Below are 19,035 nucleotides of genomic sequence, written 5' to 3' on the forward strand. Positions count from 1 at the left end.
AGCTGTGCAAAACTGATCCTCTTTTCCATGCTGTATCAACACATCCAGGGAAAGAAGTGTAGGGCACAAAGTCAATTTGTAACTACAATTTTTAAAGAAACAAAACCATATACAATTTTTAACTAACAATGTATCTGAAGCAAATAACTTAATCTTTAAAATGGGACCTCATTTATCGTTTTTGCAAAAGTATGAAGGGAGAAAAAATGATTGTCAACAAAAATCACCTTTTAGAAATAATACATATAATGATTTATTGTCAACAAAAATCACCTTTTAGAAATAATACATATAATGATTTGAAGATTATTTGTCATTTTGGATTTTCGCATTCAAAGAGTGTGGCCTTTTAGCTCAGTTGGTTAGAGGGTGGTGCTAATAACGCCAAGGTCTTGGGTTCGATCCCCACACTGGCCATTTGTTTATCTTGATGACCCAACATCATTGACAACAATGGATTTAAACTTGTAGTACAGTGCTTGGAAACTAGGCTTCATCATCAGTATTGGCTATAGTGATTATCCTAGTAACTGCCTTGAATACATTGTAGATCTTTTACCATTATACTTTAAATATATAGTATTTTACACCCTATTTTTATTTTGCTTTGGACTGTAGGAAGAAATGAAAGCCCTATTACCAATGCCACACTTCAAAGCACTTTATGCTTTATGATTTTTCTTTAAAATAGAAATGCTTTTCAATCAATATATGATCTACTACGTGGCCCATGAGTAAATGTTTCATGCAAATAAAATACAATTCATTTTATAGTGAGGTTGGTGGTTTGTAGTAGGATGAAAGAAGAACTGGTTCATATGTAGCCATTTCGAGAAGCTGTGCAAAACTGATCTTCTTTGCCATGCTGTATCAACACATCCAGGGAAAGAAGTGTAGGGCACAAAGTCAATTTGTAACTTCAATTTTTAAAGAAACAAAACCATATACAATTCTTAACTAACAATTTATCTGAAGCAAGTAACTTAATCTTTAAAATGGGACCTCATTTATCGTTTTTGCAAAAGTATGAAGGGAGAAAAAATGATTGTCAACAAAAATCACCTTTTAGAAATAATACATATAATGATTTGAAGATTATTTGTCATTTTGGATTTTCACATTCAAACAGTGTGGCCGGTTAGCTCAGTTGGTTAGAGCGTGGTGCTAATAACGCCAAGGTCTTGGGTTCGATCCCAACACTGGCCATTTGTTTTTCTTGATGACCCAACATCATTGACAACAATGGATTTAAACTTGTAGTACAGTGCTTGGAAACTAGGCTTCATCATCAGTATTGGCTATAGTGATTATCCCTTGTAGCTGCCTTGAATACATTGTAGATCTTTTACCATTATCCTTTAAATATATAGTATTTTTCACCCTATTTTTATTTTGCTTTGGACTGTAGGAAGAAATGAAAGCCCTATTACCAATGCCACACTTCAAAGCACTTTATGCTTTATGATTTTTCTTTAAAATAGAAATGCTTTTCAATCAATATATGATCTACTACGTGGCCCATGCGTAAATGTTTCAAGCAAATAAAATACAATTCATTTTATAGTGAGGTTGGTGGTTTGTAGTAGGATGAAAGAAGAACTGGTTCATATGTAGCCATTTTGAGAAGCTGTGCAAAACTGATCCTCTTTGCCATGCTGTATCAACACATCCAGGGAAAGAAGTGTAGGGCACAAAGTCAATTTGTAACTTCAATTTTTAAAGAAACAAAACCATATACAATTCTTAACTAACAATTTATCTGAAGCAAATAACTTAATCTTTAAAATGGGACCTCATTTATCGTTTTTGCAAAAGTATGAAGGGAGAAAAAATGATTGTCAACAAAAATCACCTTTTAGAAATAATACATATAATGATTTATTGTCAACAAAAATCACCTTTTAGAAATAATACATATAATGATTTGAAGATTATTTGTCATTTTGGATTTTCGCATTCAAAGAGTGTGGCCGGTTAGCTCAGTTGGTTAGAGCGTGGTACTAATAACGCCAAGGTCTTGGGTTCGATCCCCACACTGGCCATTTGTTTATCTTGATGACCCAACATCATTGACAACAATGGATTTAAACTTGTAGTACAGTGCTTGGAAACTAGGCTTCATCATCAGTATAGTGATTATCCTAGTAACTGCCTTGAATACATTGTAGATCTTTTACCATTATACTTTAAATATATAGTATTTTACACCCTATTTTTATTTTGCTTTGGACTGTAGGAAGAAATGAAAGCCCTATTACCAATGCCACACTTCAAAGCACTTTTTGCTTTATGATTTTTCTTTAAAATAGAAATGCTTTTCAATCAATATATGATCTAAAACGTGGCCCATGCGTAAATGTTTCATGCAAATAAAATACAATTCATTTTATAGTGAGGTTGGTGGTTTGTAGTAGGATGAAAGAAGAACTGGTTCATATGTAGCCATTTCGAGAAGCTGTGCAAAACTGATCTTCTTTGCCATGCTGTATCAACACATCCAGGGAAAGAAGTGTAGGGCACAAAGTCAATTTGTAACTTTAATTTTTAAAGAAACAAAACCATATACAATTCTTAACTAACAATTTATCTGAAGCAAGTAACTTAATCTTTAAAATGGGACCTCATTTATCGTTTTTGCAAAAGTATGAAGGGAGAAAAAATGATTGTCAACAAAAATCAAATTTTAGAAATAATACATATAATGATTTGAAGATTATTTGTCATTTTGGATTTTCTCATTCAAACAGTGTGGCCGGTTAGCTCAGTTGGTTAGAGCATGGTGCTAATAACGCCAAGGTCTTGGGTTCGATCCCCACACTGGCCATTTGTTTTTCTTGATGACCCAACATCATTGACAACAATGGATTTAAACTTGTAGTACAGTGCTTGGAAACTAGGCTTCATCATCAGTATTGGCTATAGTGATTATCCCTTGTAACTGCCTTGAATACATTGTAGATCTTTTACCATTATCCTTTAAATATATAGTATTTTACACCCTATTTTTATTTTGCATTGGACTGTAGGAAGAAATAAAAGCCCTATTACCAATGCCACACTTCAAAGCACTTTATGTTTTATGATTTTTCTTTAAAATAGAAATGCTTTTCAATCAATATATGATCTACTACGTGGCCCATGCGTAAATGTTTCATGCAAATAAAATACAATTCATTTTATAGTGAGGTTGGTGGTTTGCAGTAGGATGAAAGAAGAACTGGTTCATATGAAGCCATTTTGAGAAGCTGTGCAAAACTGATCATCTTTGCCATGCTGTATCAACACATCCAGGGAAAGAAGTGTAGGGCACCAAGTCAATTTGTAACTTCAATTTTTAAAGAAACAAAACCATATACAATTCTTAACTAACAATTTATCTGAAGCAAATAACTTAATCTTTAAAATGGGACCTCATTTATCGTTTTTGCAAAAGTATGAAGGGAGAAAAAATGATTGTCAACAAAAATCACCTTTTAGAAATAATACATATAATTAATTATTGTCAACAAAAATCACCTTTTAGAAATAATACATATAAGGATTTGAAGATTATTTGTCATTTTGGATTTTTGCATTCAAAGAGTGTGGCCGGTTAGCTCAGTTGGTTAGAGCGTGGTGCTAATAACGCCAAGGTCTTGGGTTCGATCCCCACACTGGCCATTTGTTTATCTTGATGACCCAACATCATTGACAACAATGGATTTAAACTTGAAGTACAGTGCTTGGAAACTAGGCTTCATCATCAGTATTGGCTATAGTGATTATCCCTTGTAACTGCCTTGAATACATTGTAGATCTTTTACCATTATCCTTTAAATATATAGTATTTTACACCCTATTTTTATTTTGCTTTGGACTGTAGGAAGAAATGAAAGCCACATTTCAAAGCACTTTATGCTTTATGATTTTTCTTTAAAATAGAAATGCTTTTCAATCAATATATGATCTACTACGTGGCCCATGCGTAAATGTTTCATGCAAATAAAATACAATTCATTTTATAGTGAGGTTGGTGGTTTGTAGTAGGATGAAAGAAGAACTGGTTCATATGTAGCCATTTCGAGAAGCTGTGCAAAACTGATCTTATTTGCCATGCTGTATCAACACATCCAGGGAAAGAAGTGTAGGGCACAAAGTCAATTTGTAACTTCAATTTTTAAAGAAACAAAACCATATACAATTCTTAACTAACAATTTATCTGAAGCAAGTAACTTAATCTTCAAATTGGGACCTCATTTATCGTTTTTGCAAAAGTATGAAGGGAGAAAAAATGATTGTCAACAAAAATCACCTTTTAGAAATAATACATATAATGATTTGAAGATTATTTGTCATTTTGGATTTTCACATTCAAACAGTGTGGCCGGTTAGCTCAGTTGGTTAGAGCGTGGTGCTAATAACGCCAAGGTCTTGGGTTCGATCCCCACACTGGCCATTTGTTTATCTTGATGACCCAATATCATTGACAACAATTGATTTAAACTTCTAGTACAGTGCTTGGAAACTAGGCTTCATCATCAGTATTGGCTATAGTGATTATCCTAGTAACTGCCTTGAATACATTGTAGATCTTTTACCATTATACTTTAAATATATAGTATTTTACACCCTATTTTTATTTTGCTTGGGACTGTAGGAAGAAATGAAAGCCCTATTACCAATGCCACACTTCAAAGCACTTTATGCTTTATGATTTTTCTTTAAAATAGAAATGCTTTTCAATCAATATATGATCTACTACGTGGCCCATGCGTAAATGTTTCATGCAAATAAAATACAATTCATTTTATAGTGAGGTTGGTGGTTTGTAGTAGGATGAAAGAAGAACTGGTTCATATGTAGCCATTTTGAGAAGCTGTGCAAAACTGATCATCTTTGCCATGCTGTATCAACACATCCAGGGAAAGAAGTGTAGGGCACAAAGTCAATTTGTAGCTTCAATTTTTAAAGAAACAAAACCATATACAATTCTTATCTAACAATGTATCTGAAGCAAATAACTTAATCTTTAAAATGGGACCTCATTTATCGTTTTTGCAAAAGTATGAAGGGAGAAAAAATGATTGTCAACAAAAATCACCTTTTAGAAATAATACATATCATGATATATTGTCAACAAAAATCACCATTTAGAAATAATACATATAATGATTTAAAGATTATTTGTCATTTTGGATTTTCACATTCAAACAGTGTGGCCGGTTAGCTCAGTTGGTTAGAGCGTGGTGCTAATAACGCCAAGGTCTTGGGTTCGATCCCCACACTGGCCATTTGTTTTTCTTGATGACCCAACATCATTGACAACAATGGATTTAAACTTGTAGTACAGTGCTTGGAAACTAGGCCTCATCATCAGTATTGGCTATAGTGATTATCCCTTGTAGCTGCCTTGAATACATTGTAGATCTTTTACCATTATCCTTTAAATATATAGTATTTTACACCCTATTTTTATTTTGCTTTGGACTGTAGGAAGAAATGAAAGCCCTATTACCAATGCCACACTTCAAAGCACTTTATGCTTTATGATTTTTCTTTAAAATAGAAATGCTTTTCGATCAATATATGATCTACTACGTGGCCCATGCGTAAATGTTTCATGCAAATAAAATACAATTCATTTTATAGTGAGGTTGGTGGTTTGTAGTAGGATGAAAGAAGAACTGGTTCATATGTAGCCATTTTGAGAAGCTGTGCAAAACTGATCATCTTTGCCATGCTGTATCAACACATCCAGGGAAAGAAGTGTAGGGCACAAAGTCAATTTGTAACTTCAATTTTTAAAGAAACAAAACCATATACAATTCTTAACTAACAATTTATCTGAAGCAAATAACTTAATCTTTAAAATGGGACCTCATTTATCGTTTTTGCAAAAGTATGAAGGGAGAAAAAATGATTGTCAACAAAAATCACCTTTTAGAAATAATACATATTATGATTTGAAGATTATTTGTCATTTTGGATTTTCACATTCGAACAGTGTGGCCGGTTAGCTCAGTTGGTTAGAGCGTGGTGCTAATAACGCCAAGGTCTTGGGTTCGATCCCCACACTGGCCATTTGTTTTTCTTGATGACCCAACATCATTGACAACAATGGATTTAAACTTGTAGTACAGTGCTTGGAAACTAGGCTTCATCATCAGTATTGGCTATAGTGATTATCCCTTGTAGCTGCATTGAATACATTGTAGATCTTTTACCATTATCCTTTAAATATATAGTATTTTACACCCTATTTTTATTTTGCTTTGGACTGTAGGAAGAAATGAAAGCCCTATTACCAATGCCACACTTCAAAGCACTTTATGCTTTATGATTTTTCTTTAAAATAGAAATGCTTTTCAATCAATATATGATCTACTACGTGGCCCATCCGTAAATGTTTCATGCAAATAAAATACAATTCATTTTATAGTGAGGTTTTTGGTTTGTAGTAGGATGAAAGAAGAACTGGTTCATATGTAGCCATTTTGAGAAGCTGTGCAAAACTGATCATCTTTGCCATGCTGTATCAACACATCCAGGGAAAGAAGTGTAGGGCACAACGTCAATTTGTAACTTCAATTTTTAAAGAAACAAAACCATATACAATTCTTAACTAACAATGTATCTGAAGCAAATAACTTAATCTTTAAAATGGGACCTCATTTATCGTTTTTGCAAAAGTATGAAGGGAGAAAAAATGATTGTCAACAAAAATCACCTTTTAGAAATAATACATATAATGATTTATTGTCAACAAAAATCACCTTTTAGAAATAATACACATAATGATTTGAAGATTATTTGTCATTTTGGATTTTCGCATTCAAAGAGTGTGGCCGGTTAGCTCAGTTGGTTAGAGCGTGGTGCTAATAACGCCAAGGTCTTGGGTTCGATCACCACACTGGCCATTTGTTTATCTTTATGACCCAACATCATTGAAAACAATGGATTTAAACTTGTAGTACAGTGCTTGGAAACTAGGCTTCATCATCAGTATTGGCTATAGTGATTATCCTAGTAACTGCCTTGAATACATTGTAGATCTTTTACCATTATACTTTAAATATATAGTATTTTACACCCTATTTTTATTTTGCTTTGGACTGTAGGAAAAAATGAAAGCCACACTTCAAAGCACTTTATGCTTTATGATTTTTCTTTAAAATAGAAATGCTTTTCAATCAATATATGATCTACTACGTGGCCCATGCGTAAATGTTTCATGCAAATAAAATACAATTCATTTTATAGTGAGGTTGGTGGTTTGTAGTAGGATGAAAGTAGAACTGGTTCATATATAGCCATTTCGAGAAGCTGTGCAAAACTGATCTTCTTTGCCATGCTGTATCAACACATCCAGGGAAAGAAGTGTAGGGCACAAAGTCAATTTGTAACTTCAATTTTTAAAGAAACAAAACCATATACAATTCTTAACTAACAATTTATCTGAAGCAAGTAACTTAATCTTTAAAATGGGACCTCATTTATCGTTTTTGCAAAAGTATGAAGGGAGAAAAAATGATTGTCAACAAAAATCACCTTTTAGAAATAATACATATAATGATTTATTGTCAACAAAAATCACCTTTTAGAAATAATACACATAATGATTTGAAGATTATTTGTCATTTTGGATTTTCGCATTCAAAGAGTGTGGCCGGTTAGCTCAGTTGGTTAGAGCGTAGTGCTAATAATGCCAAGGTCTTTGGTTCAATCCCCACACTGGCCATTTGTTTTTCTTGATGACCCAACATCATTTACAACAATGGATTTAAACTTGTAGTACAGTGCTTGGAAACTAGGCTTCATCATCAGTATTGGCTATAGTGATTATCCCTTGTAGCTGCCTTGAATGCATTGTAGATCTTTTACCATTATCCTTTAAATATATAGTATTTTACACCCTATTTTTATTTTGCTTTGGACTGTAGGAAGAAATGAAAGCCCTATTACCAATGCCACACTTAAAAGCACTTTATGCTTTATGATTTTTCTTTAAAATAGAAATGCTTTTCAATCAATATATGATCTACTACGTGGCCCATGCGTAAATGTTTCATGCAAATAAAATACAATTCATTTTATAGTGAGGTTGGTGGTTTGTAGTAGGATGAAAGAAGAACTGGTTCATATGTAGCCATTTTGAGAAGCTGTGCAAAACTGATCCTCTTTGCCATGCTGTATCAACACATCCAGGGAAAGAAGTGTAGGGCACAAAGTCAATTTGTCACTTCAATTTTTAAAGAAACAAAACCATATACAATTCTTAACTAACAATGTATCTGAAGCAAATAACTTAATCTTTAAAATGGGACCTCATTTATCGTTTTTGCAAAAGTATGAAGGGAGAAAAAATGATTGTCAACAAAAATCACCTTTTAGAAATAATACATATAATGATTTATTGTCAACAAAAATCACCTTTTAGAAATAATACACATAATGATTTGAAGATTATTTGTCATTTTGGATTTTCGCTTTTGGCCGGTTAGCTCAGTTGTTTAGAGCATGGTGCTAATAACGCCAAGGTCTTGGGTTTGATCCCCACACTGGCCGTTTGTTTATCTTGATGACCCAACATCATTGACAACAATGGATTTAAACTTGTAGTACAGTGCTTGGAAACTAGGCTTCATCATCAGTATTGGCTATAGTGATTATCCTAGTAACTGCCTTGAATACATTGTAGATCTTTTACCATTATACTTTAAATATATAGTATTTTACCCCCTATTTTTATTTCGCTTTGGACTGTAGGAAGAAATGAAAGCCCTATTACCAATGCCACACTTCAAAGCACTTTATGCTTTATGATTTTTCTTTAAAATAGAAATGCTTTTCAATCAATATATGATGTACTACGTGGCCCATGCGTAAATGTTTCATGCAAATAAAATACAATTCATTTTATAGTGAGGTTGGTGGTTTGTAGTAGGATGAAAGTAGAACTGGTTCATATATAGCCATTTCGAGAAGCTGTGCAAAACTGATCTTCTTTGCCATGCTGTATCAACACATCCAGGGAAAGAAGTGTAGGGCACAAAGTCAATTTGTAACTTCAATTTTTAAAGAAACAAAACCATATACAATTCTTAACTAACAATTTATCTGAAGCAAGTAACTTAATCTTTAAAATGGGACCTCATTTATCGTTTTTGCAAAAGTATGAAGGGAGAAAAAATGATTGTCAACAAAAATCACCTTTTAGAAATAATACATATAATGATTTGAAGATTATTTGTCATTTTGGATTTTCACATTCAAACAGTGTGGCCGGTTAGCTCATTTGGTTAGAGCGTGGTGCTAATAACGCCAAGGTCTTGGGTTCGATCCCCACACTGGCCATTTGTTTTTCTTGATGACCCAACATCATTGACAACAATGGATTTAAACTTGTAGTACAGTGCTTGGAAACTAGGCTTCATCATCAGTATTGGCTATAGTGATTATCCCTTGTAGCTGCCTTGAATACATTGTAGATCTTTTACCATTATCCTTTAAATATATAGTATTTTTCACCCTATTTTTATTTTGCTTTGGACTGTAGGAAGAAATGAAAGCCCTATTACCAATGCCACACTTCAAAGCACTTTATGCTTTATGATTTTTCTTTAAAATAGAAATGCTTTTCAATCAATATATGATCTACTACGTGGCCCATGCGTAAATGTTTCAAGCAAATAAAATACAATTCATTTTATAGTGAGGTTGGTGGTTTGTAGTAGGATGAAAGAAGAACTGGTTCATATGTAGCCATTTTGAGAAGCTGTGCAAAACTGATCCTCTTTGCCATGCTGTATCAACACATCCAGGGAAAGAAGTGTAGGGCACAAAGTCAATTTGTAACTACAATTTTTAAAGAAACAAAACCATATACAATTTTTAACTAACAATGTATTTGAAGCAAATAACTTAATCTTTAAAATGGGACCTCATTTCTCGTTTTTGCAAAAGTATGAAGGGAGAAAAAATGATTGTCAACAAAAATCACCTTTTAGAAATAATACATATAATGATTTATTGTCAACAAAAATCACCTTTTAGAAATAATACACATAATGATTTGAAGATTATTTGTCATTTTGGATTTTCGCATTCAAAGAGTGTGGCCGGTTAGCTCAGTTGGTTAGAGCGTGGTGCTAATAATGCCAAGGTCTTGGGTTCGATCCCCACACTGGCCATTTGTTTACCTTGATGACCTAACATCATTGACAACAATGGATTTAAACTTGTAGTACAGTGCTTGGAAACTAGGCTTCATCATCAGTATTGGCTATAGTGATTATCCTAGTAACTGCCTTGAATACATTGTAGATCTTTTACCATTATACTTTAAATATATAGTATTTTACACCCTATTTTTATTTTGCTTTGGACTGTAGGAAGAAATGAAAGCCCTATTACCAATGCCACACTTCAAAGCACTTTATGCTTTATGATTTTTCTTTAAAATAGAAATGCTTTTCAATCAATATATGATCTACTACGTGGCCCATGCGTAAATGTTTCATGCAAATAAAATACAATTCATTTTATAGTGAGGTTGGTGGTTTGTAGTAGGATGAAAGAAGAACTGGTTCATATGTAGCCATTTCGAGAAGCTGTGCAAAACTGATCTTCTTTGCCATGCTGTATCAACACATCCAGGGAAAGAAGTGTAGGGCACAAAGTCAATTTGTTACTTCAATTTTTATAGAAACAAAACCATATACAATTCTTAACTAACAATTTATCTGAAGCAAGTAACTTAATCTTTAAAATTGGACCTCATTTATCGTTTTTGCAAAAGTATGAAGGGAGAAAAAATGATTGTCAACAAAAATCACCTTTTAGAAATAATACATATAATGATTTGAAGATTATTTGTCATTTTGGATTTTCACATTCAATCAGTGTGGCCTGTTAGCTCAGTTGGTTAGAGCGTGGTGCTAATAACGCCAAGGTCTTGGGTTCGATCCCCACATTGGCCATTTGTTTTTCTTGATGACCCAACATCATTGACAACAATGGATTTAAACTTGGAAACTAGGCTTCATCATCAGTATTGGCTATAGTGATTATCCCTTGTAGCTGCCTTGATTACATTGTAGATCTTTTACCATTATCCTTTAAATATATAGTATTTTACACCCTATTTTTATTTTGCTTTAAACTGTAGGAAGAAATGAAAGCCCTATTACCAATGCCACACTTCAAAGCACTTTATGCTTTATGATTTTTCTTTAAAATAGAAATGCTTTTCAATCAATATATGATCTACTACGTGGCCCATGCGTAAATGTTTCATGCAAATAAAATACAATTCATTTTATAGTGAGGTTGGTGGTTTGTAGTAGGATGAAAGAAGAACTGGTTCATATGTAGCCATTTTGAGAAGCTGTGCAAAACTGATCATCTTTGCCATGCTGTATCAACACATCCAGGGAAAGAAGTGTAGGGCACAAAGTCAATTTGTAACTTCAATTTTTAAAGAAACAAAACCATATACATTTCTTAACTAACAATGTATCTGAAGCAAATAACTTAATCTTTAAAATGGGACCTCATTTATCGTTTTTGCAAAAGTATGAAGGGAGAAAAAATGATTGTCAACAAAAATCACATTTAGAAATAATACATATAATGATTTGAAGATTATTTGTCATTTTGGATTTTCAAATTCAAACAGTGTGGCCGGTTAGCTCAGTTGGTTAGAGCGTGGTGCTAATAACGCCAAGGTCTTGGGTTCGATCCCCACACTGGCCATTTGTTTTTCTTGATGACCCAACATCATTGACAACAATGGATTTAAACTTGTAGTACAGTGCTTGGAAACTAGGCTTCATCATCAGTATTGGCTATAGTGATTATCCCTTGTAACTGCCTTGAATACATTGTAGATCTTTTACCATTATCCTTTAAATATATAGTATTTTACACCCTATTTTTATTTTGCTTTGGACTGTAGGAAGAAATGAAAGCCCTATTACCAATGCCACACTTCAAAGCACTTTATGCTTTATGATTTTTCTTTAAAATAGAAATGCTTTTCAATCAATATATGATCTACTACATGGCCCATGCGTAAATGTTTCATGCAAATAAAATACAATTCATTTTATAGTGAGGTTGGTGGTTTGTAGTAGGATGAAAGAAGAACTGGTTCATATGTAGCCATTTCGAGAAGCTGTGCAAAACTGATCTTCTTTGCCATGCTGTATCAACACATCCAGGGAAAGAAGTGTAGGGCACAAAGTCAATTTGTAACTTAAATTTTTAAAGAAACAAAACCATATACAATTCTTAACTAACAATTTATCTGAAGCAAGTAACTTAATCTTTAAATTGGGACCTCATTTATCGTTTTTGCAAAAGTATGAAGGGAGAAAACATGATTGTCAACAAAAATCACCTTTTAGAAATAATACATATAATGATTTGAAGATTATTTGTCATTTTGGATTTTCACATTCAAACAGTGTGGCCGGTTAGCTCATTTGGTTAGAGCGTGGTGCTAATAACGCCAAGGTCTTGGGTTCGATCCCCACACTGGCCATTTGTTTTTCTTGATGACCCAACATCATTGACAACAATGGATTTAAACTTGTAGTACAGTGCTTGGAAACTAGGCTTCATCATCAGTATTGGCTATAGTGATTATCCCTTGTAGCTGCCTTGAATACATTGTAGATCTTTTACCATTATCCTTTAAATATATAGTATTTTTCACCCTATTTTTATTTTGCTTTGGACTGTAGGAAGAAATGAAAGCCCTATTACCAATGCCACACTTCAAAGCACTTTATGCTTTATGATTTTTCTTTAAAATAGAAATGCTTTTCAATCAATATATGATCTACTACGTGGCCCATGCGTAAATGTTTCAAGCAAATAAAATACAATTCATTTTATAGTGAGGTTGGTGGTTTGTAGTAGGATGAAAGAAGAACTGGTTCATATGTAGCCATTTTGAGAAGCTGTGCAAAACTGATCCTCTTTGCCATGCTGTATCAACACATCCAGGGAAAGAAGTGTAGGGCACAAAGTCAATTTGTAACTACAATTTTTAAAGAAACAAAACCATATACAATTTTTAACTAACAATGTATCTGAAGCAAATAACTTAATCTTTAAAATGGGACCTCATTTCTCGTTTTTGCAAAAGTATGAAGGGAGAAAAAATGATTGTCAACAAAAATCACCTTTTAGAAATAATACATATAATGATTTATTGTCAACAAAAATCACCTTTTAGAAATAATACACATAATGATTTGAAGATTATTTGTCATTTTGGATTTTCGCATTCAAAGAGTGTGGCCGGTTAGCTCAGTTGGTTAGAGCGTGGTGCTAATAATGCCAAGGTCTTGGGTTCGATCCCCACACTGGCCATTTGTTTACCTTGATGACCTAACATCATTGACAACAATGGATTTAAACTTGTAGTACAGTGCTTGGAAACTAGGCTTCATCATCAGTATTGGCTATAGTGATTATCCTAGTAACTGCCTTGAATACATTGTAGATCTTTTACCATTATACTTTAAATATATAGTATTTTACACCCTATTTTTATTTTGCTTTGGACTGTAGGAAGAAATGAAAGCCCTATTACCAATGCCACACTTCAAAGCACTTTATGCTTTATGATTTTTCTTTAAAATAGAAATGCTTTTCAATCAATATATGATCTACTACGTGGCCCATGCGTAAATGTTTCATGCAAATAAAATACAATTCATTTTATAGTGAGGTTGGTGGTTTGTAGTAGGATGAAAGAAGAACTGGTTCATATGTAGCCATTTCGAGAAGCTGTGCAAAACTGATCTTCTTTGCCATGCTGTATCAACACATCCAGGGAAAGAAGTGTAGGGCACAAAGTCAATTTGTTACTTCAATTTTTATAGAAACAAAACCATATACAATTCTTAACTAACAATTTATCTGAAGCAAGTAACTTAATCTTTAAAATTGGACCTCATTTATCGTTTTTGCAAAAGTATGAAGGGAGAAAAAATGATTGTCAACAAAAATCACCTTTTAGAAATAATACATATAATGATTTGAAGATTATTTGTCATTTTGGATTTTCACATTCAATCAGTGTGGCCTGTTAGCTCAGTTGGTTAGAGCGTGGTGCTAATAACGCCAAGGTCTTGGGTTCGATCCCCACATTGGCCATTTGTTTTTCTTGATGACCCAACATCATTGACAACAATGGATTTAAACTTGGAAACTAGGCTTCATCATCAGTATTGGCTATAGTGATTATCCCTTGTAGCTGCCTTGATTACATTGTAGATCTTTTACCATTATCCTTTAAATATATAGTATTTTACACCCTATTTTTATTTTGCTTTAAACTGTAGGAAGAAATGAAAGCCCTATTACCAATGCCACACTTCAAAGCACTTTATGCTTTATGATTTTTCTTTAAAATAGAAATGCTTTTCAATCAATATATGATCTACTACGTGGCCCATGCGTAAATGTTTCATGCAAATAAAATACAATTCATTTTATAGTGAGGTTGGTGGTTTGTAGTAGGATGAAAGAAGAACTGGTTCATATGTAGCCATTTTGAGAAGCTGTGCAAAACTGATCATCTTTGCCATGCTGTATCAACACATCCAGGGAAAGAAGTGTAGGGCACAAAGTCAATTTGTAACTTCAATTTTTAAAGAAACAAAACCATATACAATTCTTAACTAACAATGTATCTGAAGCAAATAACTTAATCTTTAAAATGGGACCTCATTTATCGTTTTTGCAAAAGTATGAAGGGAGAAAAAATGATTGTCAACAAAAATCACATTTAGAAATAATACATATAATGATTTGAAGATTATTTGTCATTTTGGATTTTCAAATTCAAACAGTGTGGCCGGTTAGCTCAGTTGGTTAGAGCGTGGTGCTAATAACGCCAAGGTCTTGGGTTCGATCCCCACACTGGCCATTTGTTTTTCTTGATGACCCAACATCATTGACAACAATGGATTTAAACTTGTAGTACAGTGCTTGGAAACTAGGCTTCATCATCAGTATTGGCTATAGTGATTATCCCTTGTAACTGCCTTGAATACATTGTAGATCTTTTACCATTATCCTTTAAATATATAGTATTTTACACCCTATTTTTATTTTGCTTTGGACTGTAGGAAGAAATGAAAGCCCTATTACCAATGCCACACTTCAAAGCACTTTATGCTTTATGATTTTTCTTTAAAATAGAAATGCTTTTCAATCAATATATGATCTACTACATGGCCCATGCGTAAATGTTTCATGCAAATAAAATACAATTCATTTTATAGTGAGGTTGGTGGTTTGTAGTAGGATGAAAGAAGAACTGGTTCATATGTAGCCATTTCGAGAAGCTGTGCAAAACTGATCTTCTTTGCCATGCTGTATCAACACATCCAGGGAAAGAAGTGTAGGGCACAAAGTCAATTTGTAACTTAAATTTTTAAAGAAACAAAACCATATACAATTCTTAACTAACAATTTATCTGAAGCAAGTAACTTAATCTTTAAATTGGGACCTCATTTATCGTTTTTGCAAAAGTATGAAGGGAGAAAACATGATTGTCAACAAAAATCACCTTTTAGAAATAATACATATAATGATTTGAAGATTATTTGTCATTTTGGATTTTCACATTCAAACAGTGTGGCCGGTTAGCTCAGTTGGTTAGAGCGTGGTGCTAATAACGCCAAGGTCTTGGGTTCGATCCCCACACTGGCCATTTGTTTTTCTTGATGACCCAACATCATTGACAACAATGGATTTAAACTTGTAGTACAGTGCTTGGAAACTAGGCTTCATCATCAGTATTGGCTATAGTGATTATCCCTTGTAACTGCCTTGAATACATTGTAGATCTTTTACCATTATCCTTTAAATATATAGTATTTTTCACCCTATTTTTATTTTGCTTTGGACTGTAGGAAGAAATGAAAGCCCTATTACCAATGCCACACTTCAAAGCACTTTATGCTTTATGATTTTTCTTTAAAATAGAAATGCTTTTCAATCAATATATGATCTACTACGTGGCCCATGCGTAAATGTTTCATGCAAATAAAATACAATTCATTTTATAGTGAGGTTGGTGGTTTGTAGTAGGATGAAAGAAGAACTGGTTCATATGTAGCCATTTTGAGAAGCTGTGCAAAACTGATCCTCTTTGCCATGCTGTATCAACACATCCAGGGAAAGAAGTGTAGGGCACAAAGTCAATTTGTCACTTCAATTTTTAAAGAAACAAAACCATATACAATTCTTAACTAACAATGTATCTGAAGCAAATAACTTAATCTTTAAAATGGGACCTCATTTATCGTTTTTGCAAAAGTATGAAGGGAGAAAAAATGATTGTCAACAAAAATCACATTTTTTTTTTTAACTTATAATCTTTTATTGTTTTTCATAATTACATAAGTAAAAAAAAAGGAACATACAGACATACATACATTCACAGACAATTAACAGTATGAGCGCCTATTGCAAAATCACGAACATGATAAAAGAGAAACACTATGTGACACTCCACATTACATACAAACAGCAGTGCACATTCCAATCCACTTTTTCTGCTTTTTTACTGATCTATAACTATGGCGGGGTATCTGACAATATTGTCTCTTAGCCACGCAGGTGACTTTTGACGGTCTAGGTGGGCAGATTCGTTGTTATCTGCCTTCCACTATGGAGGCGTGCTATCACCTTTATTTCCACTTCAGTATAATTAAGTGCTACAACATTCAACACTTGTGGCATTAATCCTTTATTGGTTACCTAACCTTAATGTGCTGTTTTCGTGTTTTTAGTGGTAATATACATTGTGTCTTCTATATTATGGTTTTGTGGGACTTTCACTTCTTAAGTTTACGTGCTTTCAATTGCCCCCTATCTCCATACCCCCCCCCCCTCTCCAAACCCCCATTTTTTTTTTTTTTTTTATAAATAACATTGTGATTAGATTCAGTGTCTACTGTGTCTAGTGTAGTAACGCAGATTGTGATTTATACTGAATTGTTAACATTCAATTCTTTCATGTGTGTTATAAATTACTTTTTGCATTTTTAGCCAACTGTGAACCCTTTATTACCCTATTTCAATTCTTCACCCACCAACTACTACTACTCTCATCTAAGTGTCATCGTACCTCCAATAAATTGATGTGGTCCACCTATACCATGCTTTTGGGTAGTTATTCAACATCTTTCTACTTCTATATACCTGTTTTTCCTGTCTAGCTGTGTAGTTTACCAGGGCTTTCCAAGACTGAATATCGGGGCCATTTTCTGCCATCCAACCCCTGGCAATAATGACCTTCGCCAGGGCACAGAGGTTGTTAACATACGATTTATCCCCGGCCTGGAGTCCCGTTCCCACCATCAGGCCAAGTATACAGCATTTTACCGTCATGGTTTCTCTGGGTATCCCCGTATTCACCAACACTTGCACGATTTTACCCCAAAAGATAGCAATTATGGGGCATTCCCATAACAAGTGAAAAAAGGTTCCCGTATCTCTCTTGCATTTTGGGCATACACTCGAGGTCCGCCCTGAAAATTTCATCAACCTGGGCATTGATAAGTACGCCCTATGAAATATAAACAGTTGCACTTGTTGGACCCGCAGGGCACTGGTCGCTTTGGATATCCCAGACTTCACGTTATTCCACTCCTCCTCACATAAAGAACCTACATCCCCTTCCCATTTTTCCTTAAGATCGCTCAGGCCGTCACTACTTTTACCTCTATTAATACATTTATATAATCTTGATATTATTTTTGTTTTATCACTTGATTTTAATATTCTTTTTATTGGGGACTCCTCAAATATTGGAGGGATGTTAAGAAATTGAACTTCCAAAGCGTGTCTCAGCTGTAAAAAGCGGAAGAAATGTGTCTGCGGCAACCTATATTCGTCCCTCAATTGTGAGAAAGACTTTATCCCATCTGCATTATATACCTGACTGAGAGTGACAATAGCATATGGCATCCAGACCTCTCTTACTTGTAGCTTACATAGTTCATTTAACAACTTGTTATCTACAATCGGATGATCTTGGTCTATGTGCTTAAATTGTATACACCTATTGGCCTCTCTCCAGATTTTTACAGCCTGGATCACTAAAGGGGGGTCCGAACTCGTGATTTGACCTCGTAATATTTTATGCATAGGGTTAGTTCCTGGGGCTGCCGAATCTACCAAAGCTGCTGTTAATTTACTGTTCTGCTCCTCCACAATCCAACACTTTGTTTGTGCCAATTGGGTAGAGATATAATAGCCTCTAAGATCCGGCAGCCCCAGACCCGCCTCTGCCTTGTCTCTCATCAAGATATTTAAACTAATTTTCGCTCTGGCCCCATTCCATATAAAGGATGAGATCATGCTATTCATTTTTCTGAACAAGGTCATGGGGAGGAATATCGGGGACTGATGTATCACGTATAAAATTTTGGGGAGGACCACCATTTTAAATAGGTTGACTCTACCAGTCACGGTTAATGGCAGTCTACGCCAAGATTTAAATTTCATCCCCATATATTCTAATATTGGCTGGATATTTAATTGTACAAATGTCTTTGGATCCAGGGAGATGAGAATCCCAAGATATCTAAATGTTAATACCCAACCTAATGGATACGGAGAGGGGAGTGCTGGACAGATTTTACCATCTAGGGGAAAGATGTGCGATTTACCCCAGTTCATTCTAACTCCTGAGTGATTTCCAAACTCTTGTATCAGACTTAAAACACAGGGGAGAGATTTACTAAAATCTGACAGGTAAATAAGCAGATCGTCTGCGTACAGAGATACCACATCTCTCTCATCCCCTAGTCTGAAGCCATGGATCTCGGGGTGCTTTCTAATAATGCAGGCCAGAGGTTCGATCGCCAGGGCGAAGAGGGCAGGTGAAAGGGGGCACCCTTGCCTCGTCCCCCTGGCGAGTGCAAAAACCGGCGATGTCCAGCCGTTTATAGTGACCCTGGCGGTTGGATCAGTGTACATCAGCTGCAACCATTTTATATAGTTGGGCCCTATGCCGTAGGCT

At 34.3% G+C, this 19,035-nt stretch overlaps 12 non-coding genes across 12 annotated transcripts; all 12 read left to right on the forward strand.

Moving 5' to 3' along the window:
* Window positions 1–2,750: 2,750 nt before the first annotated feature.
* TRNAI-AAU (transfer RNA isoleucine (anticodon AAU)) lies at window positions 2,751–2,824 on the forward strand. The gene has a single exon. It is a non-coding gene; the product is annotated as a tRNA-Ile (tRNA).
* A 762-nt stretch (window positions 2,825–3,586) lies between these two features.
* Window positions 3,587–3,660, forward strand: TRNAI-AAU (transfer RNA isoleucine (anticodon AAU)). Its single transcript has one exon. It is a non-coding gene; the product is annotated as a tRNA-Ile (tRNA).
* Window positions 3,661–4,362: 702 nt separating this feature from the next.
* Window positions 4,363–4,436, forward strand: TRNAI-AAU (transfer RNA isoleucine (anticodon AAU)). The gene has a single exon. It is a non-coding gene; the product is annotated as a tRNA-Ile (tRNA).
* A 761-nt stretch (window positions 4,437–5,197) lies between these two features.
* On the forward strand, window positions 5,198–5,271 carry TRNAI-AAU (transfer RNA isoleucine (anticodon AAU)). Its single transcript has one exon. It is a non-coding gene; the product is annotated as a tRNA-Ile (tRNA).
* Window positions 5,272–5,987: 716 nt separating this feature from the next.
* On the forward strand, window positions 5,988–6,061 carry TRNAI-AAU (transfer RNA isoleucine (anticodon AAU)). The gene has a single exon. It is a non-coding gene; the product is annotated as a tRNA-Ile (tRNA).
* A 4,035-nt stretch (window positions 6,062–10,096) lies between these two features.
* Window positions 10,097–10,170, forward strand: TRNAI-AAU (transfer RNA isoleucine (anticodon AAU)). Its single transcript has one exon. It is a non-coding gene; the product is annotated as a tRNA-Ile (tRNA).
* Window positions 10,171–10,885: 715 nt separating this feature from the next.
* On the forward strand, window positions 10,886–10,959 carry TRNAI-AAU (transfer RNA isoleucine (anticodon AAU)). Its single transcript has one exon. It is a non-coding gene; the product is annotated as a tRNA-Ile (tRNA).
* Window positions 10,960–11,660: 701 nt separating this feature from the next.
* On the forward strand, window positions 11,661–11,734 carry TRNAI-AAU (transfer RNA isoleucine (anticodon AAU)). The gene has a single exon. It is a non-coding gene; the product is annotated as a tRNA-Ile (tRNA).
* A 1,552-nt stretch (window positions 11,735–13,286) lies between these two features.
* TRNAI-AAU (transfer RNA isoleucine (anticodon AAU)) lies at window positions 13,287–13,360 on the forward strand. Its single transcript has one exon. It is a non-coding gene; the product is annotated as a tRNA-Ile (tRNA).
* A 715-nt stretch (window positions 13,361–14,075) lies between these two features.
* Window positions 14,076–14,149, forward strand: TRNAI-AAU (transfer RNA isoleucine (anticodon AAU)). Its single transcript has one exon. It is a non-coding gene; the product is annotated as a tRNA-Ile (tRNA).
* Window positions 14,150–14,850: 701 nt separating this feature from the next.
* On the forward strand, window positions 14,851–14,924 carry TRNAI-AAU (transfer RNA isoleucine (anticodon AAU)). Its single transcript has one exon. It is a non-coding gene; the product is annotated as a tRNA-Ile (tRNA).
* Window positions 14,925–15,640: 716 nt separating this feature from the next.
* Window positions 15,641–15,714, forward strand: TRNAI-AAU (transfer RNA isoleucine (anticodon AAU)). The gene has a single exon. It is a non-coding gene; the product is annotated as a tRNA-Ile (tRNA).
* The last annotated feature ends 3,321 nt before the right edge of the window (window positions 15,715–19,035 follow it).

The sequence above is a fragment of the Crinia signifera genome, chromosome 2, assembly GCF_055691185.1.
Source record: "Crinia signifera chromosome 2, ASM5569118v1, whole genome shotgun sequence".
Classification (NCBI taxonomy): domain Eukaryota; kingdom Metazoa; phylum Chordata; class Amphibia; order Anura; family Myobatrachidae; genus Crinia; species Crinia signifera.